Genomic DNA, 27,995 nt, shown 5'->3' with positions numbered 1-27,995 from the left:
CCCCGAAGCCGAAGCAAGCCAGCCAAAAACTGTCCCCACCCTCCTTTTCTGCCCCCTTCCCCCCCCGGGCCCGGCCACTCTTTGTCCTTTGTCGAGCACCCCTAAGTACCGGTAGTTAGGTTGTCCCAGCACATAATGGGTAAAAATTCCACGGGCAGGCCAGAACACAAAACAAAAAAAAAAAAAGGACACCTAACCCTCAACAAACATCCTGTAAGCCTGGGTCTAGCTTCCTAGCCTGCAGGCATTTTCTCCCCTTTTCCTTACAAAGCACACACTGGTCTTTCCCTAACCATTGTCAGGGAAATGGTGGGAGCCTGCTGCCTCGCCCTTGTTGTCGCCCCACCTCCCAGTGTCCCCTCCCCTGTTGGCTGGTCCCTTAGCACCCCCTAGAGCTGCAAGTAGGTTTTCATGTCTCATTTTCCCTTCTAGCACATTGTATTTCTTTTTCCCTATCCCTGTTACGATATGCTTTCCATGCTTCATCTAACAACTTTCCTAAGTCACATGACTCTGCTCCTTCCAGTTCCTGGAGGTTTTTTCTAATATCTGGGACTGACTGCCCTATAAAGATAGTTGCTAACTGTACAGCTTCCTCTGGATTCTCAGGATGCAGATTAGAATATTTTCTGGCAGTCACCTTCAAATGTTTCATGAAAGTTGTGGGGGATTCAGTACTGTCCTGCTTTACCTCATACAGTTTTGACCAGTTGTAGTGGTTTAGATTCACTACTTTTAGTGTCTTACTTCTTACTTCTTTCCCTAAATGTCAATTAATGTCAAACTACCACATTCCACCCCTTGCCTCAGTGAATACACATTTTAAAAATTATTATCAAAATCATGTTCAACATACAACTTTACTTAGAACAATAAAATTACTAAATTAACAGAAGGGAAGAGAAAAAAATTCACTAACCTCCACCCCTAGATTTTCACTATTATTACTATATAAACTTCTCACTATTATGTTACATTAACTTATGACTTAATCATGCTTTGCCCTTTATTTCTCTTAATTAATTTTTATCTCACAGCTTCAGTTTGAAAACGAGGCAGAAACACCATTTTTGTGTAGTGGTTTAGATTAACTAATTCGAGTTTCTCGGATAAGGCACTAAATAATGTGGTGGGTTTTAGTACTGGCTAAAATCACCAGGGCACTTATTTATTTCTTGCTGTGAGATATGGATTAGGAGAAGGGCAAAACAGGTTTAAAACATAAAAGGAATAAAGAATTTTATTAATGGGAATACAAGAATAAGAAACATTAGAATAAAGCCTCCAGAACACTTTTCCTCCCCCTACCTAACTCTTTCTTTTCTTAACTGACTATGCGGAGACAAAACTTGGGATGGTAAAGCAGTACTAATTATACAATCGTCTTTCATCAGTTCTTGTAGAGAGATGTCGCTGTTGGACACGATGTAGAAGTGTGGATTCATTCACAGCACGCACCAGAACGAGTTGCTAGAAAAGGCCTTTATTTCCAGAACTTTTCAGCTTTTATAGTGTCTTACGCTACAGGTTTAACACGATTGGTAAAGGGAACACCACCTCTTATCCCATTGGTGGGATAAGAGAAAAACACACTATCCATAGCTGTATAGAACTGTTTTGAGAAAGTGAAATTGTTTACAGAGATAGACCTTGAGCAAGGGACCCTCTCAAGAGACTTTCCCTTGAGAATAGATCAGCCACTGACAGGCTGTAATTCTCAGGCTCAGAGAAATCAGGTCCACATCTCACCCTTTCTATAAAAAAAGATTAAAAAAAAAAAAGAAAAAATGAGCAAGATGTTTAACGCCTACTTGTAGAGGGACCCTCTGAGTGATCACTCGCATCTTGTGTCTGTGTCATCACTCAAAGGTTCCTCTTCTTGATGACCTTCCTCCTGGTCATGGCCTGTGGTTTGCCTGCTGGCTCGGTTCTGCCTTTGCAATTGCAGGTCAGGTTAGACACACTTTGTAGGTACCCAGTGCACCCCAGTATCTGTGGATACACATACATACCCACGACCCGAAGCAATAAGTTCAAACAGGCCTTCCCACTGCTTGGTGGTTAAATTTCACACCCAAACTTCCACTCGGGGCTGATGTGTCCAGCCTGAAGCCTGTAAGGTAAGGTGATGGTTCAAGATGACCGGGTTATTTGAATTCTGCTGCGCCGTAAGGTGATTTATCGTGTACAAAGCTTTTGCCAATCGACTTTATGGGGTTTCACCCTGCATTCCCCATTTTTGTTTTTGAAGAACCTGCTTCAGAGTACCATGAGCATGTTCAACAATGGCCTGGTCAGTTGGAGAATGCGGAATGCCGAATTTGTGTGAGACACCCCACAACTGCATTAACTGCCACATTTTCTGTGAGGCATACGCCGGGCCATTATTGGTTTTCACAGTAGAAGGTATCCCTAGTACAGCAAAGGCCTGCCTCCAATGGGTGATGGCATGGCATGTTTTTTCTCCAGTGTGAGCAGAAGCCCACATTGCAGAGGAGAAAGTGTCAATAGACACATGCACATACTTGACCCTTCCGAATTCAGCAATTTGGGTAACATCTGTTTGCCAAATTTCCAAGGCCTTGAGACCTCTAGGGTTTACGCCTGCCGGTAAAGGCAGAGCAAGTGCATGACAGTCATCACAGGAATTGATAATGTCACGAGCCTCAGTTGGAGTCAACTGAAACTGCTTTTGCAATGTATGTGTGTTTTGATGAAAGAATTCATGCGATGCTCTGGCCTGTGCTAGCATATCAGGCTGAGGTGATATCCATGCAGGGTTAGCCAATTTGTCAGCCCTGGCATTACCTTCTGCTATGAAACTTGGCAGATTGATATGGCTTCTAATGTGCAGAACATAGTATGGATGAACTCAAGCCTGAATAGCACACCACAAGGTCTTCAACAAATGAAACAAAGTAGCATTGCTGACTTTTTTCAACAGTGAATAACCTAACTGTTGTGCTATGTCTGCCACATAGGCAGAATCCACGACCAGATTGAAAGGTACCTGGGAAAATCTTTGGAATGCCATAACAGCAGCCCTCAATTCAACCAATTGGGCTGAGCCAGTCACATGACCTTCCAGCTCCTGCCATTTAGACCCATCATGCCAAGTGACAATGGCCTTTCCTGTCTTCCCTGAACCATCAGTAAAGACGGTGGGTCCTTGCACTGGCTCCCAACTACATCTTGGCAGCAAGAAAAGTTAATTGTTGTTGCCACCTTCAGTAGCTTGTGGCTGGGGAGATGGTAAGCGACCTGCCCTGTAAAGTTTTACAGAGCAGTCTGCAAGGAAACACTGCTTGCAAAGCCCCAGTCAAATTCCTCCCACTGTACCGGTAGTATGACCTTTGCGGGATCTGCTCCCATCAATTGCAAACACCGTTACCGGCATTTGATTATCAGGCGAGTGATCAACTCAAGCAACGTCGTGGCCGTTTTTTGTGGTGATGGGGCAAAAAAAATCATTCCAAAATGTGCAAGGAATCAGACCATTTATCACACCACTGGCCGATGATGCCTGTAGGAGGCAAGTCCAGAGCGGTGATGAAGACAGTGACATCAACAGAGAGATTAATGTGATAGACTTGGCAATCAGAGATGGCTAGGTGTATTTCCTCCAGTGCTTGTCGCTTCTCAGGGGTCAATGTGCGACGTGACTTCAAATCAGAGTCCCCTGTTAATAGATCATACAATGGAGACTATAACTTTTTTAATTCTTTTTTTCTCTCTTGATTCTGCTGCACTTCTTCTGCACTTTTCCTCACTCCTGGATTTCTCAGTCCCCTCTGGCCTGAGCTCCTTTGGGATACTCCCTCACGGGGAGTCCTGCTTGTCTCAGTTGTCCAGGTCTGAAGAAAACTCCAAAGCTCATTAGCATCTTGTTTCTCATACTTCTTAGGATGTTATTACAAAACTTGGCAGGTCTCTCCAGACTTTCTGCACAAGTTTAATTCACCACAACCTGGCTCATTTTTGTTCTGATGGTACAAAATGGCATCGAACCATGCAGCCGCCTCATCTTTATATCTATTTTTACCCTATTAACTAAGGATACGTGTACTATTTTTATATTTTAACAAATAAGTTTTCTATATCTACTTATGTAACTAAAACTGCAACTAACTTTCAACCAATCACTTTTTGTGCTCCTAAAGACTGCAGAATCATGGAGAAGAAGGAAGAAGGAGAGTTAAAAACCACACCTTTTTTCCTCCATCTTTACTCCATGTATTAAACCTTCTAAAATGTATATTTTTCACTTCAGTGGCATACTAAACATTCTACTACTTTCTACTTAATTTTTTTATAAATCCTGGTTTATCCAGGGATATTTGGAAGCCTTTCTGTCAGTGACAAATAGAATTAATACCTTTTTGGAGAATAGGACAAACAGAGAAATGTTTCTCCATTTCTGGATTCCTCCAGAGACAGTTGTGTTGTGATCAGGCCCAAATAGGGACATAACCAGGTAATGACACCCACCAATTTCTGTGCATCATTCAGAGTCTTAACAGACTGCACAAATTGCACCTCCTGGTGTCAAATTGTTCACTCCAGAATTTTCACCCTCAGATACCTCCAAGGAGGCTGCTGCTGAACCTTTTCAGGAGGCACCTGCAGCCCGTGAGAGTGCAAAGCATCAAGCAACTGAAGCTGCATCCTCAGCAGCTCATCCTGAGTGGATGCCGCCACCAGGATATCATCCATATAATGGTAAAGATGGGCATCAGAAAATTGCTTGCGAACTCCCAACAAGGCCAGGGCCAGATACCATTGGCAAATGGCCAGGGAATTATGCATGCCTTGTGGGAAAACTCTCCATTGATACCTCTGAGTGGGCTCAGCATTGTTAATTGTTGCCACTGTGAAAGCAAACTTAGGTTTATCATCAGGATGCAGAGGAATTGTAAAAAAACAATCTTTCAAATCAATGATAAGAACCGGCCAGTCTGCAGGAAGCATAGTGGGTGACAGTGTTAGCGTTCAGGATCACACACAACCACGAATGGTTATATGAAGGTGCTTTATTTAAAGAGCTCTGGGTGTCAGGGGTACACATACCCAAATCTGACCCGATTTGGTTTTCGAGTTGAACATATTTTATACTCTATCGTTATGCAACTTACATATTAATTATTAATCTTACATTGTTCTATTGTATGCATTGTTTTTACCCAAGCATGAATTTCTCGTGATCCCCCCTTAGCCCCCTAACATGGTTCCCCATGTTCTCTAAACAATAATTATATCTAATCACATCTAACAATTCTATCATTTATCATATATTGACTACACAGGTGCAGCTTGACCTGGTCTTTAGCAAGCACAAGGCTTAACATTTCCCAGGGCCTGCTTTTCCCAGGGCTTTCCAAACCTAAGTCCTCGAATTTTCTAAGATTTTGGAACCTTTTACTATCATTCCCCCCTTTGAAAGCATTTTCACTTCACCATAAGTGCAAATGTTTTCACTTGATACAGTCCTTTGTTTCTGAGTTTATACTTGATGTTCTTTGAATCCTTGATTGATGTAAACGTTGTCCTGGATGCTGTCACGAAATGGAGAACCGGAAGATGGTGAGTGTGGGTCTCGCATCAGTGCCTTTATTATCTTCTGGTTCCAGGATGTTTTCTTCTGTATTTCTCTTTTTAAGATGCTGTAAACTAACCAAATTACTAAAAATACAATTAATAAAATTATCACATTCTCAATGATAGATTTAATTCATGAATTCACATTCCACCCTAACCCTTTGAAGATTTTGTCTAACCAACTTATAGTCACATCCTTTTGCTCTTCCCATGCTTCGTGCTCTATTTGTTGCAACTGATTGATGTCATGTTCTACATCTTCTGTTACATTTGGGATGTGGACGCAACAACCTGTCCCTTTAAAAAAAAAAACTCACACACTCCATGCTCTTTCAGGAGTAATAAATTGTAATTGTATGTTTAGTTCTTTAAATTTTTCCTGGGTGACTCTTGCTAGTCTGTCTACCTGACCTGTTTCTCTATTCTGATAGTTTGCTATCTGCTCTAGAGCCCACCCAACTTTCACTCTACTAGAGGGTTCTTGCTAAGTGTCATCTTGATTCTATTCCTATCCTAATCCTTCCTAGCTATGCCTGTGTCTAGCCACTGAGTTGATTTTGCCATTGTTAGCATCCGTACAGAGATTAATTTTTGCTTTAGCAGTTTTACCAATGCCTCTGCACCCCAATGATATTTGTTATGTTTAATTTGTAGAACTTCTCTCATTATCAAGGGGGTTAATACTATTTGTCTTTGCGCAGTTACATACCACTCTTCTGAATTCTTTTGTGCATTTAGCAAATGTCCCAATTTCTCATCTTCTATTGAATATTTTGGTTTTGGAGGCAAATTAAATTGAGATACATTAGTCTTTAAAGGTATCAATGCCATTGTTGTTTCCACTTCTTGAGCAATCTGTCGGGCTGTCTAGTCTGCTTTTCAATTTCCCTTTACTCAGTTCTAGTGTTCTGGTTAAGGCAACCAGTTCTGCCCTCTGGGCAGATGTATTTGGTGATAATGCTTTTGACTCCACCATTGTACTAACTGTTGTTACCGCATATCCAGCGTATCTGGTCCCGTTCTCCACCAAGCTGCTTCCATCTGTGAATAGCTCTCACTCTGGTTGCTCTAGTGGGATGTCTTTCAGGTCTTCTCTTGCTGAATAGGTGTCCTCTATTACTTCTACACAGTCATGCTCTAGTCAGCCTTCTTCAGTTGTGGTACCTAGGAACAAAGCTAGATTCAAGAGGTCAGTTGTCTTTAGTGTGACATTATCTTGCTCAGTCAGGATTACCTGGAATTTTATCATCCTGCTTGGAGATAGCCAATGGCCCCCCTTTTGTTCTAAAACAGTGGTTACCATATGTGGCATGTAGACATTTATGTGTCTACTCATCATGAGTTTCCTAGCTTCTTGTGTCAGCATCACAGTGGCTGCAGCCGCCCGCAGGCATGAAGGCCATCCAGCACTCACATTGTCAAGTTGTTTGGAAAAGCAGCCTACCGGCCTTTTCCAGCTTCCCAAACATTGGGTCAGCACTCCCAGTGCTGGGTGTAGTCTTTCATGCACAAACAGGTGAAAATCCTTGGATGAATCAGGCAGTCTTAACGCCGGAGCTGTTGTCAATGCCTCCTTCAGTTTGAGGAAGGCCTCCTTCTGTGGTTTGCTCTAGGTAATCAGCTGTGTCTTCTGGGCTTCATACAGGGGTTTTGCAATTAGTCCATAGTCCATGATCCACGGCACCACTCTGTCATCCCAAGGGAAACTTGTATCTCATATAGGTTCTAGGGTTCTGGAATGGCACAAATAGCTTGAATATGATTAGTACCCAGCTTTTATTGCTCTTGTGAAATTTCACACCCCAGGTAAATCACAGTCTGTTGGGCAATTTGTACCTTTGTTTTAGATACCTTATATCCTCCCATTCCCAGCTGATTTAAAATTTTCAATTGTTACCTTTATGCAGATTGTTTCTCTTCTGTAGTTGTCAGTGTATCATTAGCATACTGTAACAGCAGGTATTGTTCTCTCGGTACTTGCCCATTCTCGGTCCAAATCTCCAGCTCCTTCGCCAGCTGGCTTCCAAATAGTGTTGGACTGTTCTTGTATCTTTGTACGAGTCGTGTTCAGGTGAGCTGAGTTTTCCTTCCATTTTCCGGATTTTCCCACTCACAGGCAAACAGTTTCCTACTTTCTTTGTCAAGGGGTATGCAGAAAAAGGCATCTTTTAAATCAATTACAGTAAACCATTTCTATTTCTCTTTTACGGATGTTAACAATGTGCAAGGATTAGCTACCACTGGGTAAATATCTTTAGTTATCCTATTATTGCTCTCAAATCCTGTACTAGTCTGTATTGGTCAACGCAGAAATTTGGGCTCTACTGTTAACTACAGAAGCAATAGGTGCACGTTTAGGACTTACTATTGCTGTAATCAGTATGTCTCCAGTTTTGTTATTTCTAGTGAGCATAAAACTAACTTCCCCCTCTCTGCTCACCCATGAGAGGCAGAGTTACCAGTTTCCCTGATTCTAAAGCTGTTTGGGCTCCAGTCCCAGAAGCTGAGAAGGAGACTGCTTGGGCTCACAGCCCAGAGCCTGTGGAGGTGTACTGAGTTATACAATGGGGCATTCGATACAATGAACCTGGGACAGTGCCAATTAGAGACTACTTTGCTTAACTTTTAAGTGATAAGCCACCCATTATGTTTTTGGAGACCCCTTTCTTTATCTCTAGTGACTACCAATACTGGCGATTAGAGATTTGCTTTCTCTTTTTCTGGGTTTTCATTAAGAGAACCAATGTATCTAACACCCTTTGCTTTCTCTGATTTTTTCTTTCTGGGATTTTTACAAGTCTATAATTTCAGTTTTCACAACAACATTGGTAATTCATAACCAACAATTAATTTTCTTTTGTGTATCATTTGTAAGCAGGCAGCTTTCTAAATATTTTTCAGTAGTTGGTTGGGGGTACAAACTATAGCAATAAAGTCCCCCCTTTCCAAGGGGTTAAGCCCCTCTGCCCAATAAGCTGCGTGCTGAGTTAGGGACCATGGGCTATGTATGTCTCTTGTTGTTAAAAAAAATACTTCATGTCCCCAGTACCCACTGGATTCCTGTTCTCCCAATCGAATTGGATCACGTCCAGTGAGAGACACTCGGAATACATATTCTGTCTCTGACTCGTGAGGGAGACGCCCGTACTCCCTTTTTCTTTTCTCTTTTTTTTTCTATTTTTTTTTTTTTTTCCTATTTTTTATTTCTATTTTAGTAGTTATATGCAGATCAAGATCCTTATCATTGATATAATTATATTATATTATAATATAGTAGTAATAGTATATTATATTCTATTATACTATAATATATTATATAATAATTATATTGTAAAATTATGTTATGTAATTATATTATCTAATTAAAAATTATATTTTTAATTAGAGGTTTCAAACTAGGACAGCAGCGTTCCCCACAATTTTATCCAAGTTAGCTCTTTTTGAGGGTAAATTTGATTAAGGAGAGGGGTTTTCCTCTCTTGTTTCTTTTAGCAAGTCAGCATTTTTTTTTTTTTTTTTTTAATTTTTATCATGGAGAGCTGCTTGCAACAGACTGATCTTACTTTTTCTTCATCCAATTGTCTTTGCAAAATTTTAACTAGGTTTTGGAGGTAGTTTTTTCTTTACTTCTTTACTTACAGCGAGTTTCTATAGCTGCTGTAAGACAAGCTCCCAAAACTGAGCAGAGTATAGTTTTATTTTTGCCCAGTTTAAATTTTGTTTCATATTGTAATGAACATACTCTATCAATCACATTTTCCAAATTAAACCAATTATTGAGCACCAACTTTTTCCTCCTGGAGAAGGTCTGGTATTGTGTTTTGCTAACAGAGCATAACATGCATAAAATGCAGTTTTAACTTTTGCACTGCTGTTCTCAGTCATTTTTTTACAAAGGAAAAACCACTACAGGGAGGTATAAACTTAGATTATACACACACACACACAACTTTTTGCTTCCCTGTATGGGTAAAAAGACCAAATCTGCTTGGGAGGCACTCCTTCAGTTTAAAATTCTAGTTATCTCTTTGCTACACCAAGCACTCAAAATTCATACACACAACAACAACAAAAACATTCCCACCCTTTTGCACTAAGAGATGTTCTGCGAAATCCTGCAGACAGAGCCCTCAAGTGAGTGTGGGGTGCTTTTCACCTCAGCATGTGCAGTTTGCGGGAAATTCGAGTTGCCCCCCTTGCTTTCTAGACACCGCTCACTCTTTGGGAGTGCCGGGCTAGGTGCGGCTGGAGCAAAACGTCTTTCCCCTAATACAGACTGCACAACAAACCTGCAGCCCCTTCTGTCTGTCAGAAATCCTGTCCGTGACGCCAATTTAGATGTCATGACTCGCTAACGCGAGTGGGACTCGTGAGAGGTTCGTTTGATCTCAGAGTGCAAAAAGGACACAAAGGGATTTCAGTTTAAATCATAACAACAATAATATACCTTTATTTTAGTGCCAACAACAAGGGTTATGCGATAGAGGAGAGAGAGAGATAAGGAAAAAGTAAAGAAAGACAAAAGGGGTTATAGCTACCAACAGACGAGACGGGGTCGCTGGGGTCTTTTTCTGTGGGGAGATCTCACCGAAATTAACTTAACCTTATGTAATTCTTTCCCAAAGTTACCTTGTTTCCAATGTGCTAATAAGCACCCCAAAGGAGAAGTAGCCGGTATGGGAGCACTGCTGCCCAAAATACCTTTAAGCTTCTCCATATTATAACTATAACTATAATATACCACAAATGCCGAACCTGCGACGCTTTCGCAGTCGTCTTACGGACGGCGCCTAGGCTTTTACCAAGAGGAATTCCTTTAGCCCAACCACGCGCAGCTTTCACCGCGTCTAACTGGCAGGCACCAAAACCAAATTAAAGCACCTTACCTTTTCTCCCGGGGACGTTGTGAGCAGCGGAGACGGTCGCGGCCGATGGGCTCCCCGAGAATCCCTCGGTGCCGGCTGGAGCGTGATCGGGTCGCGAGTTCGCTCAGCAGCACTCACAAGGTCCCATCTGGGTCGCCAAAATGTTAGCGTTCAGGATCACACACAACCACGAATGGTTATATGAAGGTGCTTTATTTAAAGAGCTCTGGGTGTCAGGGGTACACATACCCAAATCTGACCCGATTTGGTTTTCGAGTTGAACATATTTTATACTCTATCGTTATGCAACTTACATATTAATTATTAATCTTACATTGTTCTATTGTATGCATTGTTTTTACCCAAGCATGAATTTCTCGTGATCCCCCCTTAGCCCCCTAACATGGTTCCCCATGTTCTCTAAACAATAATTATATCTAATCACATCTAACAATTCTATCATTTATCATATATTGACTACACAGGTGCAGCTTGACCTGGTCTTTAGCAAGCACAAGGCTTAACATTTCCCAGGGCCTGCTTTTCCCAGGGCTTTCCAAACCTAAGTCCTCGAATTTTCTAAGATTTTGGAACCTTTTACTATCAACAGCATACCTGGTTGCAGCATCCCCATGCTCTCAATTATGGCATTGATTTTCCGGAGGTCTTGTAATAACCTCTATTTCCCAGATTTCTTTTTGATACAAAAGACAGGAGTGTTCCAGGGGCTGGTCAAAGGCTCAAGATGACCCTGGTTCACTTGCTTCTGAACCAATTCTCGAAGGGTGACTAATTTCTCCTTTGGGAGGAGCCACTGATTCTCCCAGATGGGTTGGTGCACCAGTGTCCATAAAGGAAGCGTGTAACACTGTGCGCCCTTTGTCACAGTGGCCCATATTAAAAATCCATCTCGATCCGAACCCCCCAAACGGCCAGTACATCCTGCCCCCAGAGGTTAGCCACAGCCATGGTAACATAAACCCAAACCATAGCTGATTGTCCCTCTGAGTTTGTGATGTGCACCGTCCGCTGGCTGATGAAGCATTTGACCGTTCCACCCAACCCTGCGACAGGTGACTCCACAGGATCCAGAGGCCACTGCGGGGGCCACGCAGAGAAGGCCAGGATGGTGATGTCGACACCAATGTAGATCAGGCCTTACAGATGGATCTCTGGCAGTGTAGCATGTAGGAGGCACAGGGTACACCACATCTCAGGCCTTTTGTCCATCAGGGTTGCACTCCAGTGCACCTGAGGTGGTCCAGTCGATCCAAAGTAGCCGCCCCCTTGACACCAGCTCACAGCCCTAGAAACTGAGGACTTGAAAGGCACAAGTTGAGCAATGAGTGTTTTCTCATGAATGGTGAGGGGAGGGGTGGGTGTGGAAACCATAGCAGAAATTTGTCCCGAATAATCAGCATCAATAAGCCCCAGATGCACAATGATGCCCTGGAGGGTGGCACTTGACCGCCCCATCAGGAGAGCACTTTTACCCTCCCCCAGGGGTACATAGGCATCCAAAGGAACTCTATGCACTGAGCAAGAGTTCAAAACTACCGTTGCTGCTGTGCAGACATCAAGTCCAGCTGAGCCAGAGGTGCTGGCCACAAGCTGACTGAGCAAGCCCGCATCAGCTTCAGGACCTGGGGAAATGCTTATGTCTGAGCGCATTTCCCCTTCGCTCTCAGCTTTGCGTTTCCCTGATCTGGCAAATGCTGGCCTTTGGGGTCAAATTTAGCCGTGCAAGCCTCTGCAAAGTGGTTTGGCTTTCCACACCAAGCACACAAAAACGAGGGAGCATTCCCTTTCTGCTTCTGTGTCCCCTGCTTATTGGTGGCTTGTGCTGTTTCCTGCTTCTGCTGCTTACCTTTTGGCCCTTTTGAGGACCCTGGTAAGGCAGTAGCCAAGGCAGCTATCTTGCAATCTGGGGTGCCTATGTTTGCACAAGCCTGAGCTATGTGTGCCACAGATGGATCACTTGTGAGGGCCTGTATTACCCTCTTACAGTCATCGCTGACATTGGTTCTTGCCAACTGTGTGAGCAGTAGGCGTCTCAGTTCTGGTTCGTCTACTTGCTTCTCTAAGGAGGCAGAGAGTTTCTCAATAGACTGCATGTATGGCTCCTTACGTCCCTGGACAATGGTAGCAAACTTTTGCTTTGGAGCAGACAGCTCTATTGTTTTCATCAGAGCTGCAAAGCCTGTCTTCTGGCACTGAACTAACATCAGTGGGTGGAACGTGACTTGAAAATCAGGGTTGGAGGAATTTCCAATCCCTTTCAAAAGGTCAGGTCCAACCCCAGATCTAGGGTCCTGTTGAGGAAATTGACTATTTCGTCCAGCCACTTTTGTGGCTGACTCCAATTGTCCTCAAAAATGTCAAACTGAATAGGCTGAAACAACACCTGAGCAAGGTGCCTAATATCATATTGTTGCCCTGAAAATTATGTCTTCTGATCTTGTTTTCATAGTTTCTAGCCACTTTCCCGGCAAAGTAGCTATAAACATAGATGTTTATGCATTCTTTTAAAGAAACGTCTTTTGATGGACCTTTCTCACGATCAGCGTGATTGGGAAGGTGGTAACCTGACTATCCAATCCCTGGTCATTGTCGAGAATCTATAAATACTGGAGTCACGGAAATAAAATCCTTCTTTTTCCCTATCATACATTGAGCCGTGTCTGTGTGAATGATTTTGTGTCCAAGAGCAACATCTGGTGACCTCAAAGTGTATTGCAGGTAATGGTAGCAGTGTCGTTTGGTGAGTTTCTGTGCGATGGCCTCTCTCAGGTTCTCCCCGACAGATGCCCTGTTTATGGAATTTTGGCGTGCTGTACTAGATAGGAAGCGGATTGACATTTTGGATGCTGATTTTCAGCAATTGTACTCTTATGGGTGAGCTGAGGGGTTTTTCCTATGGTTGGGGCAGTTTTTTCAAAGCAGGCTTGGGATGCGTTGGGGGATTACCTGATTCAGGCGATGCCCGCAGGGTATAATGCCGAAATAGCTTGGCTCCTGGTGATCTGGCAGTAGTGTGACTGCGCTCTGGACAGCTGTGAGTCCTCTTCTGCTAGTCCAGTGGTTGTTTTCTCTGACTTGGACGAGGGGGACAGCATGGATTCCAGCTTTGGGAGCGGGGCGGAGCTTTCCCCTTCCCCCCGTGACGCGGGACTGGGGGAGGGCTGTGTCTCGGATTCCGGGGTCGGGTCCCCCAGGGTTGCTGAGGCCCTCAGTGGGTTGGGCCCTGATCAGCAGGCTCTCCAGGGCTCTGCAGAGCTGATGGGTGTGACCCCGCCTCACCTGGCACCCTGGAGGCGGAAACGTGGGGCAAGGTCACCTTCCCTGTGTGCGTTTCCGGTGCAAGAGGAGGGACAGTTGCCGGAGCAGGGGTTCGCTCCACCCCTGGAGGCGGAGTCAGGGACGATTCCATGTCCTCATTGTGGCAGGGCTGTGCCGTATCCCACAGGGGCTGACGGGGCAGGCCCAGGCTCTGCGTCGACTACTTCACATGTGCGGGCGGGCACCATCCCGGAGGATGGGGGTTTGATTAACTTTCTCTCGGACCCTGTCCCAGTGAGCGAGTCATCCGTGCCACTCCGAGTGGAGCAGCCGGGGCCAGCCATTGGTCTTTGCGCCACCGGTGGGACCCTGCTGGGGGTGATGCCGACTGCCTCTCCTCCCACGCCGAAGTCGTTGGGTGTGGGGGGGAGTGCTGGATGTGGCACAGGCACCGGCCTGGATTCTGCTGGTTCCGTGCTGTGGTGTTCCCCTCCTGTGAGCCCAAGACAGCCCCTGGCCACAGGGCGGGGCTGTGCCACAGCTCCGGGAGCCGCGCCCCTCCCTGCGCCTCATTCTTCCCTCGCACTGAGGGAGGGCCGCACCGAGCTGGCTCCACCATCTCCTGCCTCAGTTTCCTGGGCACCGCCCAGGCCTGCAGCTGGAGCGGGGGTGCCCCTGCCGTCTCCCACGGCCAAGTCAGCCGTGGCGGATATGGACTCTGTTGTTTACTCTTGGCACGGGTGTTGACGCGGCCATCACAAAGCCAATGGCCCCCAAAGCCAAAGGGCTCTGGGCTGGTGGGGCTTCTTCAGCTGGCCTAAGAACTTTACCCCCCTGCCACACGACCGTATGGCTGCAGGACCAGGCACAGTTTTAGGAGGCAGTAAGGGCCAAGGTTGACGAGGTGGCTGGTTATGATTCTGAGCATAGCCTCCTGGAAGGTGGGGAAGACTCCTCTGATCCTGCTGGTGCTACAACGACTGTGACGCCGAGCGCTGTTGCGATGACTTCCGGCCAGGTGCCTGCTCTTGTCTCGGGGGAGTCCACGAGACAGGACGTAGCAGGCGAGGCCGTCCTTCTGGATGGTTATCAGGCATTCCCTGTGCTTCACGGTGTGACTCAGAGGACCCATCAGCCGTTATCCTGGAAAGCCTTGGCAAATCCGGGAGACGTCTGACAAACATGAGTTAAGGTCAAGTAAAGTTATGCAGGCCCTTCGAGGTCTTGTTGGTGATGTCTTGGTACCTTATGACATCTGGAGCTTAACCCGTGTTCTTTTTTAGCCAGTTGAATATGATATTTTTGAATCGCAATGGGCTCAGTTGGCATGTCGAGTGGTGCAGCAGAATACTGCTTTGGGTCAGTGGGATCCCAGGCGTGCGATCGGATCTGATGCTCTGCTGGGCACGGACAGCTTTCCTGACGTTAATAGACAGGCTGGCCTTGACCCTCTTGTGCTTGATCAATGCAAGGAGACGGGCATGGCAGCATTAGTGCAGGCCATAGAAATGGCTGCCCCAAAGGAGCCTTTTTGTGACTGTTGTCCAGGGGGCTGAAGAATCTTTTCTCCTATTTGCAGATAGGCTGCTTCTGTAGAGGGTTAGGTGCAGCATCGCGAGGCGAGGCGGCTCTTGCTCAAACACCTCTCGAGGAGTAACTGAAGTGCCAAATGTCGGAAGGTCATTGGGATGCTCCCTGGTGATCCCTCGCTAGCTCAAATGGTGCAGGCTTGTGTAAAGGCCGGTATGGCTGATGATAAGATGGCTTCTGTGGCTGCTGTTCGGCGGCCTGCCGGGATGGGGCTGCAGGGCGGGCAGCAAAAGCAGGGAAATGCTCAGGCCAGGATAAAGCAGAAAAAGAAAGTGCAGGGGGTGACAGCTCCCTTGTTTTTCTGTGCTCAGTGTGGAAGGCCCAATCATGCGGTAAATGTGTGCAAGGCAAAGGTCCATGCCAATGGTCAGCCTTTGTCGGGTTCGGGAAACAGGAAGCAGAGCGCAACGGAGAGATGCGCTCAGACACAAGCCTCTCTTCACACCCCGGAGCCAGTGGAGGTTTGCTCATAGCCAGCACCTGTGGCTCAGCAGGCCTTGATGTCTGCACAGCAGACATGGTTGTCCTAAACTCTTGCAGGATGTACAGGGTTCCTTTGGATGCTTTTGGTCCAGTGGGTGAGGGCATGAGTGCTTGTCTTGTGGGGAGATCTAGTACCACTGCTCAGGGCATCATTGTACACCTGGAAGTCATTGATTCGGATTTCACAGGGCGGATTTACGCCATGGTTTCCACACTCACCCCCCCGGCACTATCCCTGCGGGAACCAGATTTACTCAACTTGTGCCTTTTAAGTCTTGTGTAAGCAGAGCTGAGAACCAACTGTGAGGAGATGGCGACTTTGGGTCCACTGGGCTATTTCAGGTTCATTGGACAGCTGTCCTAACGGCCAAAGATCGTCCTGAGCGGGCATGTACCCTGTCCATCCTTGGTGAGATGCCGGCAGAGGTTAGCCTCCCTGGCCTTCCTGACACTGGCACGGACATCACGATTGTCAGGCTTGCCAACTGGCCCCCAGAGTGGCCCTTGGAACTGATGCAGATGTCTGACGTGGTTGGCCAGAGCAGCACAATGCTATGTGAGCCGGAGGCCCGTGTTCATCACGAACCCAGAGGGAGACACAGCCATGCTTTGACCCAACATTATGAAAAACTCACGGATAACTCTCTGGGGGAGGGATGTTCTGGCTGCATGGGGAGTGTGTATCGGGGCGGATTTTTGATGGGGGCCACTGTGTTGGAGTGTGCAGACTGTCTCATGCCTCCTATACAGTGGTGGTGGAAAAACCCGTTTGGGAGAACCAGTGGCCCCTCCCTCATGATAAACTTGTCACCCCCATGATTTAGTGGAAGAACAGTTGAACCAGGATCATCTGGAGCCTTCTACCAGTCCCTGGAACACTACTGTTTTCTGTACCTAGAAAACGTCTGGGAAATGGAGGTTGCTACAAGACCTTCGGAAAGTTAACGCTGTGATGGAAAGCATGGGGATGTTGCAGGTCGTTATGCCATCACCCACCATGCTTCCTGCTGGCTGGCCAGTCTACATTGTGGATCTGAAGGATTGCTTCTGTTGGGAAGGTAGAATTAGAAAGAAATTATAAATATGACTGTAGCCAGAAAGGATAAGGAAGAAATACAAATGAAAGCACAGTTTGAATAATTCAAAGAAACTGGGCTGGTATGCCAGAACACATTCTTTCCCGCAATAAAACCAAGCTGAGACCCCTCTTCCTAGCCTTATAAGGCAAGGTCTGAAGGACCCTGAGATAACTAAAAATATGCAAAAATAGCTATTTCTATAGGTCGCACACAAATGTTGCTGTATTAGTATACTTAGAAAGATTGGTTAGTAAAGGAATAGAATATTCAAATGTATAGGTTATATAAGTAATTGTAAAAGAGAGTTCTCCCTCTTGGTCTCTCTCTTGCTACTCTCTTGCTACCCTCTCTTAGCCCTCTTGCCTCACTCTTTCTACACTCTTGCTACTCTTTTTCCCCGGCTCTCTCACTTCTGTTCTGTTACTCTCTTTCTTAGCAATCTTAAGTCTTGAGCTCATGTATATATATTTTACCCCCTTTTGTATTGTTCTCTCCGAGCCCGCTTTGAGCTCTATCTGCTGGCTCATAGCAGGCTCTCTCTCTCTCTCTCTCTCTCTCTCTCCCACGCCCTGAAATAAACTTATAACACCTAACTCGATTATAGAGGTCTTTGCCGTGTCTCAGACCGTCCCCAAAAAGCGTCTCCTACAGTTTCTTTATAATTCCTTAGCATCCCAATGAGAGACTAAAATTTGCCTTCTCGGTGCCAGCTGTCAATAACCCTGAGCCCGCACAGAGATATCAATGGAGGGTTTTTTTGCAAGGCATGTGAAATTTGCCAGCCATTTGCCAATGGTATGTGGCTTAAGCCCTGTCTGGAGTTTGCTGGCAGTTTCCTCATTCTCATCTCTAGCACTGGATATCAATATGACATCATATGTCATATGAATGACATATTGATGGCTGCGCCCACCCAAGATGACTTGCTGTGGATACAGCTTCAGCTGATCGCTGCCTTGCACTCTCACAGGCTGCAAGTAGCTCCCGAAAAGGTTCAGCACCAACGTACTTGAAAATATTTGGGTGTGAAAATTTTGGAATGAACAGTCCAACATCAAGAGGTGCAATTTGTGCATTCAATGAAGACACTGAATCATGTCCAAAAGTTGGTGGGTGTCGTCACTTGGTTGCGTCCCTATTTGGGACTGACCACGGCACAGCTGTCTCCCTTGTTTGATCTGTTGATGTGAGACTGATTTGAAGTCACCTTGGATGCTGACCCTGGAGGCACAGCAGGTGCTGGAGGAGATTCAGCTAGTGGTTTCTTCTCATCAGGTTTATCGCATTGATCCTTCCATTGATGTCACTGTTTTCATTACCACTCCAGATTTGCATCCCACAGGTATCATTGGCCAATGGAATGATGAATGGTTTGATCCCTTGCATGTCCTGGAATGGGTCTTCCTGCTCAATCGGCCGCAGAGGACTGCAACTGCATTGTTTGAGCTGACAGCTCGCTTGATAGTCTAATGCCACTAACGGTGTTTGAAATTGATGGGTGCAGATCCTGCCAAGATTGTGCTCCCAGTACCCCAGGAGGACTTTGGAGCTTTGTGTACAGTATTTCCCTGCAAATTGCTCTGGAAAACTTTTCTGGGCAGATCACCTATCATCTTCACAGCCACCAGCTACTGCAAGTGGCAAAATGCACTGAAATTTCTTTGCGGCCCAAAAATAGTCAGGAACCTGTGCAAGGACCCACCATCTTTACTGATGGTTCGGGGAGGACTGGGAAGGCCATTGCTACCTGGAAGGACGGATCTGAGTGGCAGGTTTTGGAGAGTCATGAGGATGGGTCAGCCCAATTGGTGGAATTACGGGCTTCTGTCATGGCATTTCAGAAATTTTCCCAGGAAACTTTCAATCTGGTCACAATTTCCACCTATGTGGCTGACATAGCCCAGCGGTTAGGTCATTCAGTTTCGAAGGAAGTCAGGAATGCTGCCTTGTTTCATTTACTGAAGACCCTGTGGTGTGCTATTCAGGCCCGGGTGCATCCGTACTACGATCTGCATGTGAGGAGTCATACCAATTTGCCAGGGTTCATTGCAGAATGTAAAGCGAGGGTTGACAAGTTGTCTAGCCCAGGCTGGGTTGCGTCTCAGCCTGACACGCTCGGCCAGGCCAAGGCATTGCATGGGTTTTTCCATCAGAACACACATACTTTGCAGAAGCAGTCCCAGCTGATGTCAGCTGAGGCCCATGACATTGTTGAGTATTGCGACAACTGTCATGCACTTGCTGCACCATTGCCGGCAGGGGTAAACCCCAGAGGCCTTCGGGCCATGGAGCTTTGGCAGACGGATGTCACCCAAGTTACCAAGTTCGGTCGGCTCCAGTATGCGCACGTAACTGTGGACACTTTCTCTTCTCCAATGTGGGTTTTTGCTCACACAGGAGAAAAGACCCGCCATGTCATTGCCCACAGGAGGCAGGCCTTTGCCGTTTTAGGCATACCTTCTGCTGTGAAGACCAACAATGGTCCTGCTTACGCCTCTCAGAAGGTGCGGCAGTTCCTGCTGTTGTGGGGTGTATCACACAAGTTTGGTATCCCTCATTCTCCGACAGGTCAGACTATTGTGGAACATGCTCATGGTACACTAAAGCCAGTTCTACAGAAGCAGAAATGGGGAATGCAGGGTGAAACCCCACACAGTCGGTTTGAAAAAACTTTATATCGCTTCAATCACCTCACAGTGCCACAGAACTCCAGTAACCCGGTCATGTTGAACCATCACCTTTCCTTGCGGGCTTCGGATGAGACGCATCAGCCTTGAGCGAAGGTTCGAGTGAGGAATTTAGTCACCAAGCAGCGGGAAGGTCCTTTTGACCTTATCGCTTCAGGGCGCGGGTATGCGTGTGTATCCACAGATACTGGGGTATGCTGGGTACCTGCAAAGTGCGTTCATCCTGACCTGCAACTGCAAAGGCAGCATCTGGCCGACGGACAGATTGGAGGCTGTGACCAAATTGAAAGTCTTCAAATGGATGGGCCATTGGATGATTACTCAGATGCAGATGATGTGAGTGATCACCCCGATGGCCCACCCTGAAGCAGACACTGATGCCGGACACGTTTTCATTTTTATTTTTTGTAATGGAAAAAGGGTGGGATATCGCCCTGAAACTAAAGCCTTCTGGTTGTCTAGAACACTGTTTATTTTCTCTGTTATTTTCGTTTTTGATTGTTTAAAATATTGTTCGTTTTCTCTGTTCATTTTTTCTTTTTTTTTTCTTTTTTTTTAAAGACAAAAGGGTGAGATGTCGCTCTGAAAATTACATCTTCTGATCTTGTTTTCATATTTTCTAGCCAGTTTCCCGGGAAAGTAACTATAAACATAGATATTTATGCTATCTTTTAAAGAAACGTCTTTTGATGGAACTTTCTCATGAGAAGTGTGATTGGGAAGGTGGTAACCTGACTATCCAATCCTTGGTCCTTGTCAAGAACCTATAAATTCTGGAGTCACGGAAATAAAATCCTTCTTTTTCCCTATCATACATTGAGCCGTGTCTGTGTGAATCATTTCGTATCCAACAGCGACATTTTATGGTACCAGTGGCTCAGAATTAAGGACACGAATCATGTGCATTAGTTCCTGAGACCCCAGTCCATGCTGTGCCACCTTTTCTCTAATGCCCATCACCATTTTTGTGGTCAGGGCTTGGTGTGTTAGGCAGGCCTGTTCCAGGATTTCCTTTTATTACAGGAAAAGTCTCAAGACCTCCCTGCGAGGTCACAGCATCTCTGTGATCCTGCCCCTTAGACATCACAGAAGCAGAGACCGTCCCCTGACTACAACTTGTCTCTTCTGCACCATACTGTCCATTCCTGGCAGAATTTGAAAAATCAAAGAAACTGTGTCCAATGCCTCTAAATCTTTCCATTAGCTCCCAGTCCCCCACCGCCATGTCCTTTTACTTCGTCCCAAAATTTTCTCGGATCTCGGGGCCGTATCGTGACCTGGCAAGGGAGGAGTGTCCAATGAGTACTCGAGTGCGGGCTCTCTTTGTGCCCTGCATTCTGAGCAGTCACTCGCACCGCCGAGCCAGAGTCACTGCGAGTCCCTATGGTAAACAAAGGAAACTTGCTTGCCCCTGCTCTGGCAGTTGCAGCAGCCAAGGGGGTGATCCCTGCTGTCTCTGAGGCTGAGCCGGCAGTCAGGGCTGTTTCGCCGGGGTAAAAGGGCAGCGCCTCCTGAGAGCCGCCTGTGCTCCCTCCCTGCGTCGCTCCCACTGCTGGGACAGCCCTGGCCAGGATGTCAGAAGCGGGAGCACCGCCTCGGCCGGGGGGGCGTGTAGCCCCTCCTGCAGCTTGCTCCGCCTGGGCGCCATCTGCCCCCCCCCGCAAAGGTGGGGTGGCTCGCAGGGCTTTGGAGCAGGGCTGGCCGAATCGGCCCAGCGTTTGCTGATGGCCTGGGGCCGGCTGTGTTCCTGCCAGCACTGCTGTGAGAGCGGCCGTTCCCATCGGCCTCTGCGGTCGCCGCAGAGGCAGCAGGGTACTCATTAGTCTCGCCGTCCTGCGGCGCGGAGAATGGAAGAGCACTCTCATAAAAGGGGCTGGAAAACCATTGAAGAAGGGATCCAACAGCTGAGAGAAGTAGCGGCGTTAGAGGTCCTTTTTGAGAGGTGTGGACAGCATGATAACGACCCCGACAAAATCAGATGCACGGGACAAATGTTGTGGAGTCTGGCAAATCTAGGGCCACGTGAATACGCCACCTATATTGCACTGATTAACGCTGATAACAGCCGAGAGACAGTGGGTTCTGTCGCCACCAGGCTTAGAAATTTCGAGAGTATGGTCCATGTCCCGCTGCAGGCTCATGTTTCTGCTGTGATTAAGGAACTCAAAGAAGAGATGAGGGAAATGAGGGAAGACATGAGTGTAATAAATTATTGTTTGTATTAAAAATTCGAAGTATATCAACAAGACAAATGTGTTTTGCAATGACATGAAAATATGAAATGTATAAAGGCCTCTCCTCAGAGCGGAACGGGGCTTTCTCCGAAAAGCCACTGATTGCCAGCAACACCCAGATAACGAACTCAGGCCGGCCCATCAACTCGAACAAACAGACAGGACACGGACCATCAGTAAGACAATGGAGCTGGCTCGGGAAATTATCTGCCTCCGGACCCGAACAACGCCCTGCAGATTCCGGTAGGAAAAGAAACTGATCAACGAAAAAGACAAGCTCCAAAAGATAGGCTTCGCCAGACCTGAACATCCCGGTGTTGAAAAGGCAATCAGGAAAGACAAAGGGGAAAAGCCCGGCCGAGATATCCATCGGCACCAGCCCGGATTCCACCACCCTGCCATGAAAACCTAACGTTGCAACACATACAGAATCTCCTTTACATATGAGGAGATTCTGTCCGGACACTAGTTAATGTCATTATTCCATGTCAGGAAATCCATTCACTGGACAATCAAGGACACTTGGTGAATGGAGCCTGCTTGGAATTTTAGCCTGAGGACTTAAAAATCCTATAAAACCCCAATCCTGAGAACGCTCAGACGTGGATTTGGGAGACCTATACCTCTGGTGTAGACCCTGTCCACCCAGCGCTGCGCTGATCTTTTTATTGTGGGTTTTTATCGCTGTTTCGCTTGCTGTTGTTTATTAATAAATTGCTCTTTTTCAATTCATATCACGAAATTGCCTTTGCATTTATAACATGAGGAAGAACAGTTCCCATATGGCATCAGTGCAAGTCACAAGCCCAAAACTCCAAGCCAAACGTCCCCCAGCTAGACAGAGAGGGTACACCCCACGAGCTGAGCTGTGGTTCTTTCTACATGACCATGGGGAAGACATGGGAAAGTGGGATAAGAAACCCACTTCTGCTCTGGCAGCACGTGTGCATCAACTCAGGGAGGGAGCCATTAACCAGAAAGGTTCCATTAAAGTGAAGGTAGCCTTAACCTCCCATGACCAAACTGCCAGATATTACAGAAAAGAGGATGATCCCCTTGAAGGAACCTCTAGCATGTATGCCCAAGGAGGAGAGAATGACCAGTGCTAGAGGGGCCCTGCCTCTAGCCAGGAAGAGGCACGGGAAAACCGAGTCTTTTGGACGGTGTGGATCCAATGGCCTGGCACATCAGAGCCACAAAAATACGAAGCTTTAGTTGATACTGGTGCACAGTGTACCCTAATGCCATCAGGACATGTGGGGGCAGAACCTGTTTCCATTGCTGGGGTGACGGGGGGATCACAGCAATTGACTCTGTTGGAAGCCGAGGTGAGCCTGACTGGGAAGGAGTGGCAGAAACATCCCATTGTGACTGGCCCAGAGGCCCCATGTATTCTGGGCATAGACTTCCTTCGGAATGGCTATTACAAAGACCCAAAGGGACTCAGGTGGACTTTTGGAATAGCTGCTGTGGAAGCAGAAGACATTAAGCAATTGAACACCTTGCCTGGACTATCAGAGAACCCATCTGCAGTAAAGACTCCTGAAAGTAGAAAAACAGCGAATACCAATTGCCACCTCGACGGTGCACTGCCGGCAGTATCAGACAAATCGAGATGCTGTGATCCCCATCCACAAGATGATCCGAGAACTAGAGAGTCAAGGGGTGGTCAGCAAAACCCACTCACCATTCAACAGTCCCATTTGGCCTGTGCACAAGTCTGACAGAGAATGGAGATTGACTGTGGACTATCGTGCATTGAATGAAGTGACTCCACCTCTGGGCGCTACCGTGCCGGACATGCTGGAGCTCCAGTATTAGCTGGCGTCCAAGGCAGCAAAGTAGTATGCCACTATTGACATTGCCAATGCATTTTTCTCCATTTTCCTGGCAGCAAAATGCAGGCCTCAGTTTGCCTTCATGTGGAGGGGAGTGCAGTACACTTAGAACTGACTACCCCAGGGGTAGAAGCACAGCCCCACCATTTGCCATGGACTGATCCAGGCTGCCCTGGAAAAGAGTGAGGCTCCAGAACATCTGCAGTACATTGATGACATCACTGTGTGGGGGAACACGGCAGTGGACGTATTTGAGAAAGAAGAAAAGATCATCCAGATTCTGCTAGAAGCTGGCTTCGCCATCAAGAAGAACAAAGTCAAAGGACCTGCTCGAGAGATCCAGTTTTTGGAGGTAAAGTGGCAAGATGGATGGCATCAAATTCCCACTGAGGTCGTCAATAAGATCACAGCAATGTCTCCACCGACCAGCAAGAAAAAAACGCAAGCTTTCCTAGCTGCCATAGGGTTTTAGAAGATGCACCTTCCTGAGTACAGCCAGATCGTGAGCCCTCTCTACCTGGTTACCCGAAAAAAGAATGATTTCCACTGGAGCCCTGAACAGCAACAAGCCTTTGCCCAAATCAAGCAGGAGATCGCTCATGCAGTAGCCCTTGGCCCAGTCACGACAAGACCAGATGTGAAGAACGTGCTCTACTCTGCAGCCGGGAACAATGACTTGTCCTGGAGCCTTTGGCAGAAAGTGCCTGGGGAGACTCGAGGCCAACCACTGGGATTCTGGAGCCGAAGCTACAGAGGGTCCGAAGCCAACTACACTCCCACAGAGAAGGAAATCTTAGCTGCCTATGAAGGAGTTCAAGCTGCCTCAGAAATGATTAGCACAAAAGCACAACTCCTCCTGGCACCCTGACTACCAGTGCTGGAGTGGATGTTCAAAAGAAAGGTTCCTGCTACCCACCACACCACCGACACTACATGGAACAAGTAGATCACCCTCATCACGCAGCGCGCCCATATTGAAAACCCAAATTGCCCTGGGATTTTAGAGATAATTACAAACTGGCCGGAAGGTGAAAACTTTGGTTTCACTGATGAAGAGGAGCAGGAACAAGTGGCACAGGCTGAAGAAGCTCCACCGTACAACTAACTACCAGCAGAAGAAACATGCTATGCTCTGTTCACTGATGGTTCCTGTTGCATCGTAGGGATGAACCGGAAGTGGAAAGCAGCCGTATGGAGCCCCACACGACAGGTTGCAGAAGCTACTGAAGGAGAGGGTGGATCAAGCCAACTTGCTGAACTCAAAGCTGTTCAACTGACCCTAGACATTGCTGAAAGAGAGAAGTGGCTGAAGCTCTACCTCTACACTGATTCATGGATGGTAGCCAATGCTCTGTGGAGATAGCAAGAAAGGTAAAAAAGGGCCAATTGGCAGCGTAAGGGAAAACCAATCTGGGCTGCTGATGAGTGGAAAGACATTGCTACCAGAGTAGAGAAACTGTCTGTGAAAGTCTGTCATGTAAATGCCCATATTCGCAAGAGTCAAGCTAATTAAGAACACCGAAATAATGAGCAGGTAGATCAGGCTGCAAAGATAGAGGTGTCAAAGATAGACTTAGATTAGCAACACAAGAGAGAGTTGTTCCTAGCTCAATAGGCCCATGACACCTCAGGTCATCAGGGTAGAGATGCCACCTATAAGTGAGCACGAAATTGAAGGGTGGACCTATCCATAGACAGTATATCTCAAGTTATTCATGACTGTGAGATGTGTGCCACGATCAAGCAGGCCAAGTGGCTGGAGCCGCTATGGTATAGTGGGCGTTGGTCCAAATATAGGTATGAGGAAGCCTAGCAAATTGACTACATCACACTGCCCCAAACCTGCCAAGGCAAGCACTACGTGCTCACAATGGTAGAAGCCACCACTGGATGGTTAAAAACCTACCCTGTGCCTCATGCCACTGCCCAGAACACCATCCTGGGACTTGAAAAGCAGGTCCTTTGGAAGCATAACACCCCTGAGAAGATTGAGTCAGCCAATGGGACTCATTTCAAGAACAGCCTTATAAACACCTGAGCTAGAGAACATGGCATCGAGTGGGTGTACCATATCTCTTATGCACCAGCAGCTGAGAAAGTTAAACAGTGCAATAGCCTGCTTAAAACCAGCTTGAAGGCACTGGGTGGGGGAACTTTCAAGAACTGGGAGATTAATTTAGCAAAAGCCACATGGTTAGTGAACACCCGAGGTTCCACTAACCGAGCAAGCCATGCCCAATCTGAGCCCTTTAGAACAACAGATAGAAATAAAGTTCCAGTAGTACATATGAGAGGTATGCTGAAAAAAACTGTTTGGGTTAATTCTGCCTCCAGCAAAGACAATCCAATCCGTGGGGTTGTCTTTGCTCAGGGACCGGGTTGCACTTAGTGAGTGATGCAAAAGGATGAAGAGACACGGTGGATACCTCAAGGAGACCTTGTTTTAGAGTGAACTACCCATGACACTGTGTTTGTATCTGTATCTGCATGTACATATGTATATAGTTAAAGTAGTGTGTGTTTGTGTATAATTTAAAAGTTTAATATTTGATGTAACATTTTAGTATGGAAAAAAATTCGGAGTGGATAATGTTCAGGGTTAGGTGTCTTTTTTTTTAGTTCTATTTTGCCTGTGGAATTTTTACCCATTAGTTGCGGGGTAAACCTAACTGTAGGTACTTGGTGAGTGCTTGAGAAAAGACAAAGACTTTGGCTGGGGCCCAGGGGGGGAAGTGGGCAGGAAAAAAGGAGGATGGGGACGGTTTGGCGGGCTTCCTCAGCTTTGGAGAAGAACGCTTTGGGCGCAGAGCTGTTGCAGTGGGGAGAGGGGAATTTCGCCATCACCCAGACGGAGCTGCTGCTTCTTCTCCTTCTTCCCTCTTTGTTGATGGCCTCGCACCCCCTGTCCTGCCGGGACATGTGGCAGTGCCAGCCACCACCACAGAGCCTGCTGATACACCTCAGCCACTGGCCCGGGATCTCAGCTCATCCCTGCTGTTCCAGCTAGAGTGTTCCTCAGAGCCCTGCAGGAGCACCGGGACTGCCCCCCCGAGGGGGTTTGTGAAGCAAAGCCTCTCCTCCATCCCTTCCTGTGTCAGCCAAGAAAGCTTTCACGGGGACCCTGGTTCTGTTTTCTTGCTAATGCTGTAGTTATTGTTGTTTGTTTGCCTTGTTATATTAGTAAAGAACTGTTATTCCTATCCCCAGATCTCTGCCTGAAAGCCCCTTAATTTCAGAATTATAATAATTCGAAGGAAAGAGGTCTACATTCTTTCATTCCAAGGGAGGCTTCTGCCCTCCCTAGCAGATACCTGTCTTCTGAAACCAAGACAATAACTTACATATTAATTATTAAACTTACATTTTTCTATTGTATGCATTGATTTTACCCAAGCATGGATTTCTCGTGATCCCCCCAAACCCCTAACATAGTTTCTCATGATTCTTTAAAAAATAATTATATCTAATCACATCTAACAATTATATAATTTATCATATACTGACTACAGAGATGCAGTTTCACATGATCTTAGCAAGCACAAGGCCTAACATTTCCCAGGGCCTACTTATAACATTTTTCCCAGGGCCTACCAAGCCTAACTTTCTAACTCCCTGAATTTTCTATGATTTTAAAATTATTTACTATCCTCATTCCCCCCTTAGAAAGCATTTTCACTTCACTATAAGTGCAAATGTTTTCACTTGATACAGTCCTTTGTTTCTGAGTTTATACTTGATGTTCTTTGAATCCATGATTGATGTAAACATCCTGGATGCTGTCAGGAACTGGAGAACCAGAAGATGGTGGGTGTGGATTTCACGTCAGTGCCTTTATTATTTTCTGGTTCCAGGATGTTTTCTTCTGTATTTCTCCTTTTAAGATGCTGTAAACTAACCAAATTGCTAAGAATACAATTAGTAAGATTATCATACTCTCAGTGATAGATTTAATCCATGAACTCACATTCCACCCTAACCCTTTAAAGATTTTGCCTAACCAACTTGTAGTCAAATCCTCTTGCTCTTCCTGCACTTCATGCTCTATTTGTTGCAACTGATTGATGTCATATTCTACATCTGCAGTTACATTTGGGATGTGGATTGTGAAAAACGAAGTTTACTCCTGTAAAATTTTTAAAAAGTTTAATAAAGACAATAGGAGACATAAAATAAAGCAAAGAGTTATGGCCGGGTGCCTTGGCGCGCTGCCAAGAGCACACCTGGTATCTTGGGAATACCCTTTTTATCCCATCCTGCTGTGAGGGTTTAATGCATATTCAAAGCATGTCCCCTCCCTGGTTCCGCCTTCTTAGAACATGCTTTTGCACAGTTTTATTTTCTGCTG

This window comes from Poecile atricapillus, chromosome W (assembly GCF_030490865.1).
Source record: "Poecile atricapillus isolate bPoeAtr1 chromosome W, bPoeAtr1.hap1, whole genome shotgun sequence".
NCBI classification, from domain to species: domain Eukaryota; kingdom Metazoa; phylum Chordata; class Aves; order Passeriformes; family Paridae; genus Poecile; species Poecile atricapillus.
The sequence above is the reverse complement of the archived record's forward strand: the minus strand, read 5'-3'. Positions refer to the sequence as shown.